Raw genomic sequence first — 18,969 nt, forward strand, 5'->3', positions numbered from 1 at the left:
TTAGGGTTATCACAATATAACTTAGCAAAAGCTGACTGATATATTTAGAAGTAATTATTTTTTTAAAAATGCCATTATATAGTTTTGATAAATAGAATTCTCATGTGTTTTCATGTTTAAATAATTACTATGAACTCAGTAATTAAGTTCATCTATTAAGAAGATGTATACTATATATTATATACAATATGTATTAAGATATATATAATACAAGACACACATATATATAATATGAGATATATATCTTAATATATATTGTGAAATGGGCAGCCCGGGTGGCTCAGTGGTTTAGCACTGCCTGCAGCCCAGGGCCGGATCCTGGAGACCCTGGATCGAGTCCCACGTTGGGCTCCCTGCATGGAGCCTGCTTCTCCCTCTGCCTGTGTTTCTGCCTCTCTCTCTCTGTGTTTCTCATGAATAAATAAATAAAATATTAAAATATATATATAGTGAAATTATTACACATTGTGTAATACATACTGTGTATTATTAAACAATGTGTAATACATATTGTGATATTGGAATATAATGATGAGAATGAATGAGACAACTAAACATGAAGGAAACAAAACAATGAGATCTCATACTACTCTGCACCTACCTCTTTCAAATTTTGCTCGATGGTAAAATGATTAAGGATGGACCAACATTATCTAAGATTATATACTTGAGGTTATGCTCTGAAGAAAAAGAAAAAAGCAAGATGCGTCTTTTCCCAGAATGCCATACCACTTCCCAAACCATGACTCAATCACAGTAAACAGACGGGGGATGTATAATATGCAGTTACTTAGGCTTGTGTTGAGTTGTATGCCTAAAAGCTCTAGGGGCAAGCAGTAGAAGGGGTGACTGCTGGAATCATTGACCAAAGAAGCCAGGTTTTTTGTTTGTTTTTGTTTATTTGTTTCTTAAAGATTGTGTTTATTTATTTGAGAGAGAGACAGAGCATGAGCCAGGGGAAGAGGCAGAGGAAAGGGATAAGCCGACTCCCTGCTGAGCATGGAGCCCTACTAGGGACTCTGAGAACTAGACCTGAGCTGAAATCAGACACTTAACCGACTGAACCACCCAGGCACCCAGAAGAGCCAAAAGTTTTAATGAGGGTTATTATTGGAACATAGTTGTATACTATCAATATACCAACTGTTAATATTTTCTGATAATAGTATTTAGAAATACTTAGGAAAAACATATTTTGATAACAAATACGACAAAAATTAATCCTTTTATGTATAAAAATGTATTCCATTCAATGCAAATACTATAAGAAATAAATGAAAAAAATACAATTAACTAAAAAATTGGAGGAGGTGGAACACAGACTTAAATAACAAAGAAATGCACATAAAAATAGTAAGATAGTGTTTTTCTCCTTCATATTAACAAGGAATAACAACTTTCATATTCTTTTGCAGTAAAAGTATGAAAGAAACTCAGCAAGTAAATTAAACATGCCTATAATGCTTTTGGAAAACGATTTATAATAAACAACAAAATTTTTCAAGTATCAGTAATTATATTTCTAGGAATATATCTTAAGGAATAATCTAAAAAAATAACCATAAGCTATTAATGGTTCTTTTGTCTATAATAATACAAAGGTAGATACAAAATATATGCCCCAGGAGAATGGTTAATCAAGACTAATGAAGAAACTTTTATGACAATTTACCGTAAATATTTCCTATATCAAATTGAAGTACAGAACTATGCAGAGACCACTAGAAGTCCATAAAAATTTTCTTTTCTTTCTTTTTTTTAAAGATTTTTATTTATTTATTTATGAGAGACACAGATTGAAAGCAGAGGCATAGGCAGAGGGAGAAGCAGGCTCCCTGCAGGGAGCCCAATATGGGACTCTATCCCAGGACCGGGGATCATTCCCTGAGCTGAAGGCAGATCCTCAACTGCTGAGCCTCCCAGGACTTCCACTTTCGTTTCTTTTCAAAGAAAAGGAAGGGCACCTTGGTGGCTCAGTTAGTTAAGCATCTGCCTTCAGCTCAGGTCATGGTCTCGAGGTCCTGGTGATGGATCAAGCCCCATGTCGGGCTCCCTGCTCATCAGGGAGTCTGCTTCTCCTTCTCCTGCCGCTCATGTTCTCTCTCACTATTTCTGTTGTTATCTCTGTGTCTCTCTCTCAAATAAATAAATAAAACCTTAAAAAAAAAAACTTACTTCATGGTTGTACAGTGTACACTTCTCTGTCTCCCTTAGTGTCTAAAGTCACTCCAATAGAGTGAGCAGGGAAGTGACTGGTGTCTCATCTTATCACCTGAACCTGGATATAATGGTGATCCAGCTTGACCAGCCCACAATGACAATGCCATAGGAGCAGATATGTGGAAGGAGCATCCCATAATCTACCCAGGGATTAAGGTGCTCACCAATCAGGCGTGTTGGGCTATTATAAAAGAAAAGCATGATTTAAGTTACTTGTTGCAGAGAGAGGAGAGTGGTTGCTATGAGACCTTGTTCTAATACATACGGAAATATGGTATCATCATATTACTCATTTATTGAGTTATTTGTTGTTTGTGTCCTCACTAGAACCAAAGCTTAATGAGAGCAGGGACTTGATTTTGTTCACTATTGTATCCCAATGTCCAGATTAGTGCCTAGAACACAGCAGGTATTCAATGAATAAATAAAGGAATGACATCATCTATTTTTATAAAATGGCAGATAGATGTTTCAAGATAAAAACATCTTGAAAGGGATATAAACAATGATTGTCTAGAGGATTATGTTTAATTAATAAAACAATTTTTAAAACTTAAAAAGAATCATGCTTGCTCTCTAGTATGGACTTAGAATTTGCCTCGTGTTTATGATGTTTTGTATCTTTTATATATCCTAGTTTATTGATTTTTAAAACAAATGGTTTATTTTCCCTGAATACGGTCAACTATGACTTTTCTAAATCTCCATTACATTACATATGGAGAAGCAGCCCACTTGATTTTTAACTTAAAATACCATACAGTTAAAAAACAACCAAAACTCCCAAAGAGCAGATAACACAAACCATTCTAAAGATAAGATAGTTCTAATAAGCCTTATCTCCTAAATTTAATTATATTGCATGGAAGTAAGAACAAAATAAATAATAAAATACCTCAAGCGTCATAGTACCAAATTAGTGTTCTGTGCATTACCCTATTAAAATGCACCCTCTGAACTATATTCCTCATCATTCATCATCTTGCATCCCTAACCCGATGCTTTCCCTTCATTGGCTATCTCTAGCCCCTTAGTTTGACACCGTTAGTGTATCAGTCTGTGGCCTGTGGGGCATTGGGCAACAGTGAAACAACGCAGGCCCTAGAGTCAGGGGAAGGTTATGCCATCTCTTTGTAGCAACTTGAATTTAGCAAGTCATTTCTCTGAACTTCAGCCTATTTGGTTGGAAAATGAAAATGATACAGTAAATGAAAGGAATCCATAGATCTAACATTCATGGTTTCTACTATGAGGAAAAAATCTCTAAGGCCTTGTGCTTGTAGTAACATGGGTACGTTAATTAGTGAGTGAGTCTAGCTAACCCCTAAGTAAACACACGCTTCCAATGTGCTCAAACCCAAGACTCTTCCTATTCTGATTTTTCCTCCTTACAAAATTGTGCTTTTGGGAACTGAAACTCAGAAAGCAATGCTTCATGATAGAAATCTAGGAATCATTCTTTTCCAACCACAAATCAACTGTATGTATATTTTACTGCCTTACATCTTGTTTTTCTTCACTCAGTTTTCACTGCCTCAATAATAGCTAACATCTCTATGGCGCTTACTATGTACTAGCCACTTCTATTTATGTTAATTCATTTAATATTCATAACCTTAGGAGGCAAGTACTATTATTATTATTAACCTCGTTTTTCAAGTGAGAGGACTGAATTATGAAGAAGTTAGGTAGCTTGCCCGAGGCCACATAGAATGGCTAAACTGGGAATCAGACCTGGGCAGTTTGACTCCAGAACCTGTGTTCTTAATCATTACTGTTTACTGGAACTACCCTGGTGCAAGCTAAGGCCATTTCTTCATCTGTATTACTGCAATAGCCATTTAATTAGTCTCTCTGTGTCCACTTTTGCCTCCCTATAATTCATTCTCCATGCTGCAACCAACATTCTTTAAAAAAATTATCTTCAATCTCATCATTACCTTATTAACATCTTTATATGGCATTTAAATTTTTCTCCCTTTTCAAGAAGTGTTTATGAAGGCATGAACATTCCAACTCTGTTGACTTGAATCTGATAAAGATAGTCTTGTAGAGAGGAGATGATAATATCCAAGAGCATGTAAAAAACAGATACAAGTGGGACATATACAGGGGAAATATATGTGGCCACCAGATTCAAGGACTAAGAGCAGATGTCCAAAGCCAGATATCAGGGAACAGTGGGGATAAGCTTCAGACGGCAGCTGAGAGGACGTGGAGAGCATTCCCAGCTGATATCCTGGGACAAAATCTGTTATCCCTTGTTACTTTTTCATATCTGCGAGAGGATTGGTAGTATGAAGAACTAAAAGGGGCTGGGTTTGAATTCTGACTCCAGCCCAAATAACAACATAACCTAGAACAATGTTTCTGAGGTTCAACTTTCCTTTTAATAAATTCATTGGGTAATTATCAAGAATAATTCAGAAAATATACATTGCCTAGCATGAGATAGATTCCTATTGTAGCTGTTAATGGCTAGTAGGAGAGTTTGGGAGGGACAGCTATGGATAAAGGGCCATGAATAATGTGGACAAAAGACAACCATATTTTTCAAGGTAAAGTTCCAGCTCTTCAACACAGAGTCTTTACAATCAGATTTATAACAGTTGGCAGATTTATAAATGATCTCTAGATTCCACAGTCAAGCAGTGAGCATATTGGTGTCTTTTGTTTCATTAGCCTTTCAAGAGCTAGGGATTTGCAGTTGTCTGAAAGCTAGGTCTAAGCTTTTATGTGGGGATATACTGCTGGCTATTTAGATTTGGTTGTTTTAACTCTTAATTAAATATCCATAAATTTAGACTATTTCCTGGCCTGAAATTCAAAGTTCTGACCTTCCCTAGTGCTCAGACTCTACCAGTTTAGGTCTAACCTTCCATGACTAAGATAATTGAAATGTATAGGGTGGTGGCTTACCTTTGTCCTGAGAATGCCAAGTAGGTGGCCTACATGGTACAAAATACCTTATGAGTCCCTGAAAATTTTGGTGTTGTAGAAAGTGTATTTGGGCTTTAACTTTAACTGACTTTTGTCCTCATTTTACACCCATTCCTTACTAACTATATTACTTGGGGCAAGTAAATGACCTCCTCTGCATTTCAATTCTATTCATCCACTGGACAGTAACAACTGCCTCAAAATATTACTGGGAAGGTTAAGCAATATTTCATGTAGGGCTGTGTTTAAGTCAGCTTACTAGAGCATGGATTCAGGGTGCCTCAGAACATTAACATTTAAGGGATAAGCAGCAAGTACATCCTCTATCCTTGTTTGTACTCTGGCCCTTCTTCCCTCAGAGCTTCTGTTGCTCTGTGGCACAGTCTTTTGCGCCTTTAATTAGACCATACCAGCTATGTGGCTTTGGAGTAACAGTGTCTTATTTCTATTTGCTATTCCCACTTTTGAAAAACATGAGAGCCATAGAAAAAAATTAAATATTCACTTAGTTAATAAATCAACTTGGTGCCAAATATTATGGATTCCTTACCTTACTATCCTTCATACTTATATATTTCTCCTGGCTTAATTTCTTTATTGTCCCATCATTGATTTCTGAATGAAGCCAAATCTCTGAAAATGACTCGCAGCAAAGCTTCTATTAAGACTGTGAGCACAGTGAGGACAGAGGCTGTGTCTTTTTTTTTTTTTCCATTTATTGAGCTTTAAGTGCCAAATAAAATTGTAAGATATTAAAAGTATATACATATACGTTGTGAAAGGATTCCAGGGTCCATGTTTTGTCATCTCTGTACCCTCATTATCAGGTGACTAACCACTCAGTAAAAGTTTGCTGAAGTGTTTTGTATATAACTTTGGGGAATCGCCATATGAGCTAATAAGCCTATGAGATTACTTGGTGGGCTTGGGTCTGACTCCCATGAAGCCTTCTTAACTGGTCATATTTATTACTGGAGATGGCACTCCAGCCTCTCAGCTAGTATTTTAAAAGTGGAGAAAGCTAGGGAAAAGCTACATGAGGACTAAAGAAAGAATCATATCTCTGTGGAGGGAGATGATTGAAATACTTCAACATCCACTAGAACTTAACAACAACAAAACATATCTAAAAACCTGTCAGAGAATGAAATTCCAAGTCCAGGAGGAAAAAAAAGAAAAACTTGACATGACCAAATGTATTTTTGTCTCTAAGCATCTGTGTACCAAGCAGCAAACAAATGTCTGGGACAGGGATGGACTGAAACACAGAGGGGCTTAAAACAGAATCTTCATGAAGGACCTGATTCTACCCGGCATTTCATTTTGGCTTCCAAATGCTTCCCATGATCATATAATGGTGATTTACTTAAAGTTGTCTTTTTTACTAGCAGAAAGCGTGTCAGGCCTTCTTAGGGTTGCTGGCTCAGATCAGAGCTTCCCTGAAGCAGAGGTCCCATCTGGATAAACTTTTTCACCTAGCACTCAGAGCCACTCACATTTAAATGCAATTAGCACCTTTCGTTAACAATGGGGGAATCCTCAGAGACAAGCCCATTGATTGTCTATAGGTGGATCAGATTTTCATGTTGCTCTATATTTAAGAGCTTCTACTGTCTCTCTTCAGAAAATCCATATAGCAGGAGAAAACATTAAGGCCAAAAATAATTGTCAGAATGGATAATAAGGAGGATATTAGATTCATATATTTAAGCTTCTTCCCAGGGCTAAGCTCGTAAATGAATTATAGTTTCAAATACAGCTCTTCTTGTAAAAAAGTGTGAAAGATATGGTTAGTTTTTTATGCGTTTTGTCTCCCATTTAAGGTCCATCTCTCTGCTTCATTTAGTGAATCTTAAACCCAAGGATCTGCACCGAGTCCTTGTTTATCTGGCTCTTGTTCTCAGCCAACTGATAGTTAATGAAAACTAAGTATGTTAGTATATGCTTTAAATTTTACTGACACAATTCTATAGCAAAGATAGACATGCATGTGTTTACATATGCAGGGGCTGGCCAGGAGAGAAAGATTGTCATATGATCTTTTCTCTTCTATTGCTTCACCCCCCACAAACAAACCTAGATGAATTTCCAAGAATATGAAGCTTAATATAGCTGTTCAGAAAGGAATCAGCGGCCTGTTTACTGCACTTATCGACAATTTGTGAAAGAAGAGACCAGAAATCAGTCTAATTACCAGAGTGCCAGTTGTGCTTGTTAACACCAGCTTTGTGACCAAATGTTATTCCACAGTTGTCACATCACACGAGGGTTTCATTACTAACATAATAGTGAACAAGATCACATGAAAAGCTATTGATTGATCTGCCACACAAAGGAAAGACACACTTGTCTCTATTATAACATGTTACATCTTCAACTATAAGCAGCAGATGTTGCCCCACCATTCCTCTTGCTAGAGAAGTGTAATTTCGCTACTGTCCTGCTTTTTTAAGCATTTGCCAATTAGGGTCCCCTTTCTATTTGCATATGTCATCAATGGGCTGAAGAGACAAGAAATTATCCTGCCCTAGCCCTTCCTGATCTTTAAGCCAGACTCAATCGATTCTCTTGAATTGAATCCAGGAGATGCTTGGGGTGTGCACAGTGTTTACTTTATCAATTGTCATTTCTGGCAATAAAAACAAATGGCTGTTTTATGTTAGGTTGGTTTCATGTGTTCTGCAGGAGACTTGGCTATAATTAGGCAATCCAGAGGGGATAAAGAAGAGGAAGCCTACGCCTCTTAGGGTCTTTCTTCCTGAATTGTCTGAGTTAGATGGCAGAAAGGGGCCCATGATCCCAAGTGAACTGAAGCCCTTGTCACCATAGTTCTTCAGGTCCTGCATTTTGCTTGTCTGTCTCACAAAAGCTCAGTAAACCCATATCTTTAAAAGGCACAATCACCATTATTTTTAAACGAGAGCTGTGAATTGGATTTGTTTACCATGGGAGTAAGCACCTAAATAAGCATACCGCTCATCTTATCTGATGATGAGTGATTTGTCCGGCAGAATGTGAATCTGCTCCTCACCGACTCCATTTTCCTGTTTATGCTTGTTGAACAGATACAATTTAATGAAGAATATACAGTACTTAAAATCCGCACCATTAATAGTTTAATTAAACTGGTGCATACTTCAAAAACAGAGTGACAGAAAACATTAATTTTGGTTATAAAGGGCATGGCATTATTAAAGTGCAATTAAAAACAACATTCGCTTACAGTTAACAACTAAGACAATTTAATTATTTAACACTGGATTGTCACTTGTGACTAACTTCACCTCTTTGATGTGGGGATGTTCTGTGTCCCTGTTGATTGTTATGATTTATTCCCTCGAATTCCAAATGGGGTGGCATTCTCAGAGCATCAGCATTTTTATTCAGTCCCTGTTGGCTAGTGTGCATGGTAAAGTATGAAAATTTAACCAACTGTTTTGTAGTGCTAACAGCTACCCTGCCAGTAACTTGTGATCATACAGCATATGTGGAAAGTTTCACCTACGCTGAAAACATTAGCTAAGGTTGTGCTTTCTCCTCAAGTACTTTGAAGGAGAATAGGCAAAACAGTATAATCATTCAAGAATATAGATGCTGGATGTGTGCTGCCTGTCTCCAATTGAAAATCTCTAACTTCTCTCTAGGTAATCTGAAACAACATTTTTAGCTGTATGTGCCTTTGTATCCTAGTCTGGGGATGGACAGGTAATAGCACTCATGTTTTCAGTATTAAATGAATAAATAGATATAAAGCACTTAGAATGCTGCTGAACACATCATAAGTACTCCAAAATGTTGACTTAATATTATTGTCACTAACTTGTGAGAATAAAAGTTAAGACCTATTAAGCATAACCTCAGATAGTCAAGGATTACATAGGCAATAATGAATGTTCCATAACAAGGACTAATTCAACCACCAGGAGACCACTAAACTTGCATGAGAAAAATGTCAGTATCAAAACTACCAGCAAGTTACAAAGACATATCAAGTAACTTTGTATACATTCTGTCTGCATTTTAATTTGTCCTCATGAATCTCTCGATAGATAGATAGATAGATAGATAGATAGATAGATAGATAGATATCTCTCTCTATATATATATATATATTACAACATCTAATATTTTGTATTCTCTCCAGGGAAGGAAACAGAAAATTGAATACATAGAGCCTTAATCAATATAGATTGAGTCCCTTCTGCTACTGATGAGAGAACTGGGGCCCAGAAGGTTCAGAGGTTACAAAAGAAGGAAAGTGTTCAAGACCAAAGGGAAGGTTGGCAGTAGAGACAGAATTAGAACCAAGGCCTCTTGGCAACCAGGCTGATATTCTTTCCTCTACTTACATCTACCATTATTCTTCTGTATGAGAAATGGAGATAAAAATGAGTGCCAGAACTTGTTTTTAATGTCAGAGACAGAGGTCTTAGAATCTAACATTAACTGAAAGTTCTCCAGGGCAGGAAACATGTGGGAGGTGTTTGAAATATTACCATAGAGATATCAGAAACACCAGCCAATAACATCTGTAGGGGAGATATAGGGAGGCCAGTACACATTTATAGGACCATAGCTCATACAAATAATTAAAAGACATTTTTCTCTCATGACTAGAAATTGGCTTTGACTACCAGAGTATTCTTACGAATCCTCAACTAGTATATATATAGTATATATATATACTATATATCCTGGTATATAGGATAGAGCTGTTTGTTGAGAAGAGAAATTTAGTAATTAAAAAATTTGGGATAATCTATTGAAAGAAGCTGCATATAAAATTTTTATTCCTGTCCCTGAAGATAGTCGATCAGTAGTTCTTAGTATACAATACGTGAAAACTTGGCAAGTAGGAAAAAAATTTAGATTGGTAGACTTCAGGGAAATATATGTTAGTACATTTTAATTTGAATATGATCTACTTGTCAAAAGTTTGAGCTAGCATCCGGGGGTAGAGGAGCTACATTAGTGCTCTTTTGAATGTACTTTTATCCATGAACCAGCATTTATTAAGCACTATTTATGTTCCATCTAGAAACTGTTAGGCTCTTGCTCCCTCATACCTCTCTCATGTTTCCACCTGATTCCAAGAACTACCCATACCTTGAGATCAGTCAGGAGGCTAATCTCTACAAACTTGTAATCATAGAAGGTGCAGACACTTCTTAGTACTTACCCAATTTTGATCCTGAAATATCACCCATGTGACTCTGTTCAGATCCTGACTTTCTTCATGCTATACTTTTAGGCTGAGTCCTTAACCCCTTGTATACTGTGCTGAACCCCTTCCTTGTTAGGATCTGGTCCTTTCTAATCTATTTGCCTGCCTTTTACCTGAGATCTCAGGCAATGCCTCATTTCCCCACACACTCATGTGATAAAATCACATTTGTGTGATAAAATCTATTTCTATGCAAAGGTGGGGGAAGATGTCCCAAAAAAAGATACAAAAAAAGGAAGACCTACTGACATGGAGATGTTTACCAATGTAATGCATACCAAAGAGACATATATAAAACAATGAGATAATAGAGTAAGTTTGTAAGATGTTCATATGCACAAAATGACATAAGCAACAGAAGAGTTATAGAAGGGAGTGTCATGTACAGGGTGGCAACATCAGTTTAGGCTTTCCAGAGTCTGCAGGACTTGTGCTGATATTCATCGGTACTCAAGGTCTTTAGACAAGCAGAAAAAATGCTAAACGTTTCTGCATTAATTGAATGAAATACAAGTGAGAGAAACAATAGGAATTAAGACAGATAACAGTGAGTATAGGGATGGGCTAAAGTTGAAATCAATAAAGGGACAGAAAGGAGAGAGCTGAGAATAAACCAAAAATTGATATTGAAAAGTATGGATGAAAGTTGGACAAGGAATAGGGAACAGTTTAAGGATTGGCCTTTCGATTTTGTTATTTTCATACCATAAACCAAGAATAAATAAAAGTTTTATGGCAGTTGAGCCACAGTTGGGCTTTGAGAGTGACCTAAAGTTATTCCCATCTGGGTTTCTCTTGCAAGGTCCTCTGCTTAAGGGGTACAACAGAGGAGCGGTAATGAATTAAAATAGGAGGCATATTATGGAGCTTCCTAGCTAGGCTGTCCTTTCTCACTTCGCCTTATTGAGTGCATAGAACTATTACAATTGCACAACCCAATTTCCAGCAGAAGAGGCTGGGTCAACTGATTTAATTTCACCCAGGCAATCTTGCCAGCTCACTCAGTGAATCAAACAATAATCCTTTGGTTAGTGGATCAATAAGAAATTAAGAAGCAATTAAAGAGAAATGAAAAAAACTTTAAAATTTACATTGATCTAGCAGTAGGTTTTTTTCCTCTTAGAAAATCAAAAATTCAAAAACAGTGAAACTCATTTACTGTTCTTGCATTCTTTCTGTTAATTTGAAAATTCTTAAATTAGTGGAAAAAACAGTAAAAATATAAAGAATTTTAAGGTTTTAAAACTCAAACAACAAATAACATAATTACATTTATATTGGAATATAAAATGTCTTTCCACTGATTTAAACAAATAGCTCAGTGGACACCAACATAGTTTGTGATAAAGTAAAAATAGCTCTGACTCTAGAGCTGCTATAGAATAAGAATCTGTTTCCCAAATCATCTCATTTGTGGCACAGAGACAACATTTCAAAATTAAAACTGTCACTTTCAGTTAAGATCATTTCAGTTCTAACCCCTGTTCAAATAACCAAAGCTTAGAAGCAGCATTCATCCACAAAAGTAAAATAAACTGAACAAAAGTTATTATGATTTTTTTTAAACGAGAACCCTTCATATGATGTCCAGTTATTATCTTTCTCAGATCTAGTGATTATAGCTGCAAGCTAGGAAATAGAAACACACACTTTGGTATATTTCTCCAACTAAAATGTTGCCTAACCTTTGATAAATTGTTTCACCCCACTGTGTCTTTGGATCTGCCTCTGTTTAAAAGGTGAGGAAAAGTTGTTGCCTACCTGTAGAAAATGTATGGTGCAGGTGAATGGACACAGGTCTATTAAGCACTTAGAACAGAGATATAATGGAAAGATGAAAGAGTGTGATTTTTAAGGCAGATCTTTAATTCAAGGATCAAACCTACTTATGATCTTCTAGAAAATTCTCTCAACAAAAGAAGATGGCTCTTTCCTTAAATGGATCACATATAACAAACACAAAAGTAAAATAAAGATGACAAGAAAATGAAATGAAAAATGAAAAGAAAAAACAAACAAACAAAAAATGCAGGAGGGCCAAGAAAGAAATTAGCGGGTCTTGAGGTGCATTCTCACGAAGGCACACCAATGTGCCCTGCTGCTCTAATTTCTCTGCTATGGAATAAAACAGCAGACAATTACTAAGCATTACCTATTTTATGGGCACCAATTACTTTGGGGGCATAGACTTAGGAAGGTGCTGATGTCAGATGAAATGTCGTATACTATAAATGACTGTATTTCCTCTTCGGATTTAGAAGTGTTTTATTAGACAATATATGCCATCATTTCTTTATGTTTTACACTTAATCCTTCAAATAGAGGTATTATGTGAGAAGCTGCGTGGGGTGCTTAAAGACCTGCAAACCATCAGTAATGCAATTAAAATTGGCATTTATAAAAGTATATTTTGATTCCTAATCCTGTTTTTACAAGTGCAAAATCACATTAGAAAACAATGTGATGCTAATTAAAGCTTTGTCACCCATAAGACCCTAGTGAATTGCATTTGTAATAGGCTCTGAAGCAGAAGCAATTTCTGCTGGGGAAACTTAAGCAGAATATGTGACTACATTTCTTGTTACTCTATTAAAATCAATGCTGCAGTTGTGTATGTTACTGTCGTGTTTTTATCTCTAAACTGAGCTTGAAATGTCATGTCATCTAAAGTTAAATTCAAAAGCCGAAAAAAAAGTATTATGGTACATTTGCATGTTTAAAAAGCCGTCAAAAGGCCAGGGACACTATTGATTTTCCTAATAAAGATTAAGAGGCTGATTGAAAGAAACATCAACATACATTTCAGATTACGAATGAATATCACCTTGCAAAAACAAAAGTGATTATTGGGGAAAAACCCAAGAAATGAATTGATTCTTGTTTATATATATATATATATTTATATATATATAAAAGTTATAAGGTTATAACGTCAGAATGAAATAACTTTTTTAGTCATACATGGTTTAAGGATCTTAGTTTTTATAAGATCTCCAGGTCAGCCCTGACACACTCACACCTAGTTGATTAGAAAAATCTGTATACAACAGGAACTCAAACATTAATGCAGGCTCACTTCCTCTTGATTCAGAAGCTATCACTAGGCTCTGATTATGGACAGAAAAGGAAATCACATAGATTGCAACATGAAAACAGTCCAGAGCTTGCCTTGACCTTTACAAATGACCACTACAGTAATGTAGGTGTGTATGTGTGTGTGTGTTTGCAATTTAAATAGGCCATGTACCATGCCATTTTTATATTAAAACTCCCAGTACAGTAATAAGAAACAAAACCCATTGCACTTTAATGACTTACCCAAACAGCACAGCTTCGGCCATCAAGAACAGAACTGATGTGGCCTGGAGGAAACAAAATGAACAGGGATAATTGATACCTATGAGAGTAATTAAATTATAGGGAAATTTTAAGCTTAAAGATTCTCAGAAAGTGATAGTGCATTAAAATTATTTTTAAATATTCAGATATGAATCCTTGACATTTTATTTCAACATGTGGTTATAGATAGACATCTAAGCAACAAAAATCTCCAGTCCCGCATGCCTTTCATCCCTGCTCCCCAAATCTACCTATCAATATATCTAACTATCTTGATCTTGGTGAATCAGAGAAACGGGTAAATGGAGATTTAAAAAATTGGGAAGAGATGAAATGATGTAATTTTGACAAAGAAATGTACACTGCAGGTTGCACAACCCCCAAAGAGATCAAAATAAAGTAAATCTAGACCCTGATGCATTAGGGAGGGACTATGAATCAGAAAGTTATACAAAAAGCAAATAAAAATAACCAGAGATTTAATGGCAGTGTATAAACAATAGGTGAAAAAGAGAGAAAACATCAAGTGAATCTACATATTTGGAAGAAAGTCATGCTCTATGGTAAGATGAAGGATAGTGCAGGGGGAGCTAGGCATGAGAGCAAAGGGAAAAAGTGCATATTTCATTGTGCCAGGGAGTGGCAGCCATTGAAAACATAACCCATAATTATAGTAAACCCAATAAACAAAGCAAATATAAAGAGAAGGAGGACTGGAAATAGAAAAAGGAAATTACGTGGTTATTTTCTTCCCTTAAAAGCTACATTCCTTTTAAAGCTCTTCCTTTTGTATTCTGCTTTTCTCATCCTTTTATTTCTCTTCAAGAGGAAGAAACAAGCAAAAATAATTTACAATCATAGATTATCAGTACCCACAGTCCATCTGGTTAGTTTAACCACAACAGAATGTGCGAGAGTGTTTGTATTTGGGGAGAGACGAGCGGGCACTATTATGCACCAATGAAACAATCTAATGTATAAAACTCAGATTCTGTTCAGTAATAAATCCCACTGTCTATGTTATAATCCTGCTTGAAAATGCTCATAGGAATTCAACTTAAAGAATTCCCCTTCCTTTTTTTTTAAGAAGTCAATTGTTTCTGCAATGAATATTCACAATACATGTCCCCACAAAAGACAGCTAATGCATCCAAAAGTGAAACCAGTAAACAGCCACCAGCAATAGAAATTTATGGAATTAGAGAAACCGGACTGGTTAAAATACATGACTGCATTCATTGTTGCAAGATGATTGGATTCATGTCTCATCAAATTTACATTGTGAAGACTGAATATAGTATGATTAGGCATTATTTTAACAACTACATTAAAATACAATTTAAAATAAAATGGCCCTTCATATCATACTAATATCAGTGTTTTAAATAACAAAGGGGATTTTTTTAAAGGAAAGGATTAGCATTTTGTTTCAATCAGTACAAGCAATGAGATTCCAGTTGGGGTCTCAAAGATTCAGGATTTTATTAATATTCCAGAGATGCATTTGTGTTGCCTCTGGGTACACTGAAAAGCCACTTAAACCGCACTTAAAACAGCACTACAGGATCAAATTGATGTGCATCAACCATTTACAATAAAACTTGATTATTATAAAGGCATACATATTTGCATAATTACATGTTTGATTTTTTGATAATGCAGCATACAGGACAAAATGTTGCTTCATGTAGAAACACATCATCAAAAAGCACCATCTGCTGTAGTATTTAATGCACTGCACACTGATCAAAAATGTTGAAGATGGATTTCTGAGTATCAAAAAGAAAGAAGCCTGAGTTGTATTTACACAGGCAGTATGGCTGGCTGGATCATGTAGAAAGGAGAAATAAAATTCAGGCAAACATGGTATAAAAAGATAAGAGCCATACATCTTCAAACACAGAAATGAGCACTTTCACAAATATGGCATAAGAGATTTGGATATGTTTATATGATGTCATCCTTGCATTTAGTAAATTCTCAGAATCTAGATTCTATATTTAGAAATGAAACACTTTAGAATAATTGCTTATGAATAGGGTTATCCTTGGAGAAGCTTCCATTATGTATAGCAGTGGATTTGGAAAGGAGGAAAAAAACCCTCCATTTTTCATTGTGCACTAAAATGAGGATAGTAACAATGATTATCTTGGATAGTAGAATCATAGATAGTTTTTTTCTTCTTTCCTTTTTTTTTTTTTGACTTAGTCTTCCTAATTTTTATGTAATGTACATTTAAAAACTATATAAAATAAAAAAATAAAGAAAAACATAAAAATATAAAAGTTGAAGATCAATTTTCTAAAGGAATGTTCTAGGAAAAGAAAACAAAGCCAAAAGAATACACACAAAAAATACCAACATGGAAAACAAACTTTTGGATGCTTTGCAGAGCACTTAGCAGAGTAAAAGATATACCTGTGGGATGAATAGAAGCTATCTGGCCATGAGTGTGATGCGAAGAAACCACAGATCATAAGGACATAGTTTCAGAAATGGAGTTGCACTTCTCAGAGAAAAGAAATGACCTTTTCATCAAACCCTATTAATTCAAAGCCTACAAAAATTATTTAAAACCATAAATATTCTTGTCTAGGTCTTTTGCCATGTGAGTCCCCAAAGAGGCTTGACTTAAGAAAAAAAATCCTATATATGAAGAACAAGTGATAAATTAGGGAAATTGGAAAATAGTGGAACTTGAGGTGAATTAAATTGGTGTCCTACCCCTAGTTCCAAGCCAAAAAAAAAAAAAAAAAAACCAACGGTGAAGTATTACTCTAATCATACATTTGTTATTATAGACAGAAAAAATAAAATCTTGTTTGTATTCCATATAAATATTGGGAGTTAACAAAACAAAAGTTTAATAATACTCTCAGTTTTATCCAATCAGGAGTCCTAATGGTTGGAGAGGGAAAATGTTCTGAGGAAAAGTTCTAAAAGCTTTCCAAAATGAGAAACGTGGGGCCCAAAGGGCCATAAATCAAATACTGGAAAACCTCCACTTTGGAGTGATGCTGAGGAATTCTGGATCTAGTGTTTCTTTGACATTGGCAGCTTCATACCCTTCATTTCCTGTCTGGAACCCCTGCAGGAAGTTATTATATGCACACAAATAGAAATGGTCATGCAGATACTCTGGCAGGTGAAAGAAGGCCAGTGGGGAGGAGTTGGCTACTCTCTGTACATGTTCTCTTTGCTGACCATTCACTTGAACATTAAAGAAGACACTGCACAAGGGCCATAGCTACAGACACCCACCCAGGCACATCTTATGTCTTAAGATCCAAGGGCAAATCTGTTGTCTTGGTGAGGGACATTTTAACACATTTAAGATATGGAAATATATGTATGTGTGTGTGTGTGTATATGTGTGTGTTGGGAGAAAAGCCTTTGGAAAATATGCCATGACACACTAGAAAAAAATGGAAGTTCTTTTTCTTTTTTTTTTTTTTTCACCTGTAAATATTAGTATTAGACTCCCTTTTAGGGCTTTCACTATTTATTTTCATAATCTTCTTTTTTTCATTTTTATTAAGTTTCTTTTCAGATTATGAAAATAATACATATTTAGAGTAGAAAATCCACAGCTATAGGAAAGGGTAAAGAAGGAAATGATCAGTAATCTGACTTTTCACCTACTTAGCTTTTAAATTTCTCATAATAAAGTTAGAAAATATTTTTAAAATGAAAAAAAAAAAAACTTTGATTCATTTAGAACTCCCCAGTTAAAAAAATAATAATAATAAGCATTTTTATGACAAAATAGATATTAATGGTAGAAATTCAAATATCACTGGAAAAATACATGGTACCTCACTTTTAATAGCCTTCTTCTGGCCTCATTTGGCTAATGCTCCTCACCCCTGGGTAAGGAAATCACAGAACCAAGGGAAAGCACCCCAGCCTACTTGTAGACCATGTTCCAAGCAACCAGGAGTCAGAATTCTCTGTCCAGAATCCACCGTCAAAGCCCTCACATCTTCCGTGGGCATTCCAAGGGAGGGTTGCATTGTAGTTTGGGTACATCTTCAGGTCTGTATGGTACCCAAGGGACAGCTGACTATAGATGATATGGAGAAAACTTTCACAGTCAGGCTGGAATGTCCACATAGGTACTCATGAGGCTCTTATGTTGTGAGACACAGCTTAAGGTGGTAAGAGAAGTGAAGTGGGCAGCAGGATGAGGACAGGAGAAGAATTCAACAGAGTCTGAAAATAATGTATTTGAATCTGGCCATCCAGGTCATTATGATGATGTATTTGTTAAGGAAGGAGAATAGAACATGTCTCACTTACTAGTTTTGTTAGCCTGATTTATAACCCTTAAAGATTTTGACATATGGTATGTTGGCCTACATGTGTACTTTTGTTCCTGAAACTAAAAATGTTAGGTGCAGGCCTGAGGCAACAGAATGTTTTCATAGGGTTTTTGTGCAGAAAAGCAACAGTAGTTTAGTTCTGAATATTTCTGTGTTTCTTCCTTAAAAACAAATGAGCAATAAGAGAATATATAACAATGGTCACAAAATCTATTTCCATTGAAACTAGGAAACAGAAAAAAAAGTATATATATATATATATATACTTTCAAAAATGTATAGTATATATATACTATCAGACTGCCCTATAGAACACCAAGACAGAGTAGTAAGAAGGTGTGGGCAGATTGAGAGGCTGAGTGGATACAGAACTCACAGATTCCCCAGAAAACATCTATTACTAAAAAGACAAAACTCTATCCCAAGCAGGAACTCCTGGGAAGTAGGCTGAAATTTAACAAGAAGAAGCCTATTTAGAGGTGAGAAAAGTATGCAGTGGGCCCAAAGATAGGTTTTGGAATACTACAGCACAAACAAACATATAAGTAAATAAGTAAATCAATAAATCAATAAAGGTACCAAAAGAGTGGATAATTTTGGAAAGCAAGGCCTATACCCATATGGGTATGAAAAGAGCAGTAGCTGGTAAAAGAACCAGGCAAATGTAGGACTGGATGAATAAATCCTCCTGAATTAAATTTGGTTCTAGAAGAATTGCACCATATTTTAAAGAAAATATTCATCTCTGTAGTAACCAAAAGTGTTTGACCTCTAAAGCCTTGAGGAATATACTGTCACTTCTTTCTCTAAGAAACTCCAGCTATTACCAAATCCAGAAGAATCCAACTCATTCAATATAAGTATCAAATAAAGAATAAGCACAGCACATATACAAAGACATAAGGAAAAATGCTTTTGAAATTT

At 35.7% G+C, this 18,969-nt stretch overlaps 1 long non-coding RNA gene across 1 annotated transcript in view; it reads left to right on the top strand.

The window, feature by feature from the left end:
• Positions 1 to 18,969, top strand: part of LOC111096377 — a 352,626-nt gene that overhangs the window by 50,294 nt on the left and 283,363 nt on the right. The window contains exon 3 of the long non-coding RNA XR_005361180.1: positions 8,805 to 8,865. This is a non-coding gene — a long non-coding RNA (uncharacterized LOC111096377). The remainder of the gene's footprint in view (positions 1 to 8,804; positions 8,866 to 18,969) is intronic.

This window comes from Canis lupus, chromosome 6 (assembly GCF_011100685.1).
Source record: "Canis lupus familiaris isolate Mischka breed German Shepherd chromosome 6, alternate assembly UU_Cfam_GSD_1.0, whole genome shotgun sequence".
NCBI lineage: Eukaryota > Metazoa > Chordata > Mammalia > Carnivora > Canidae > Canis > Canis lupus.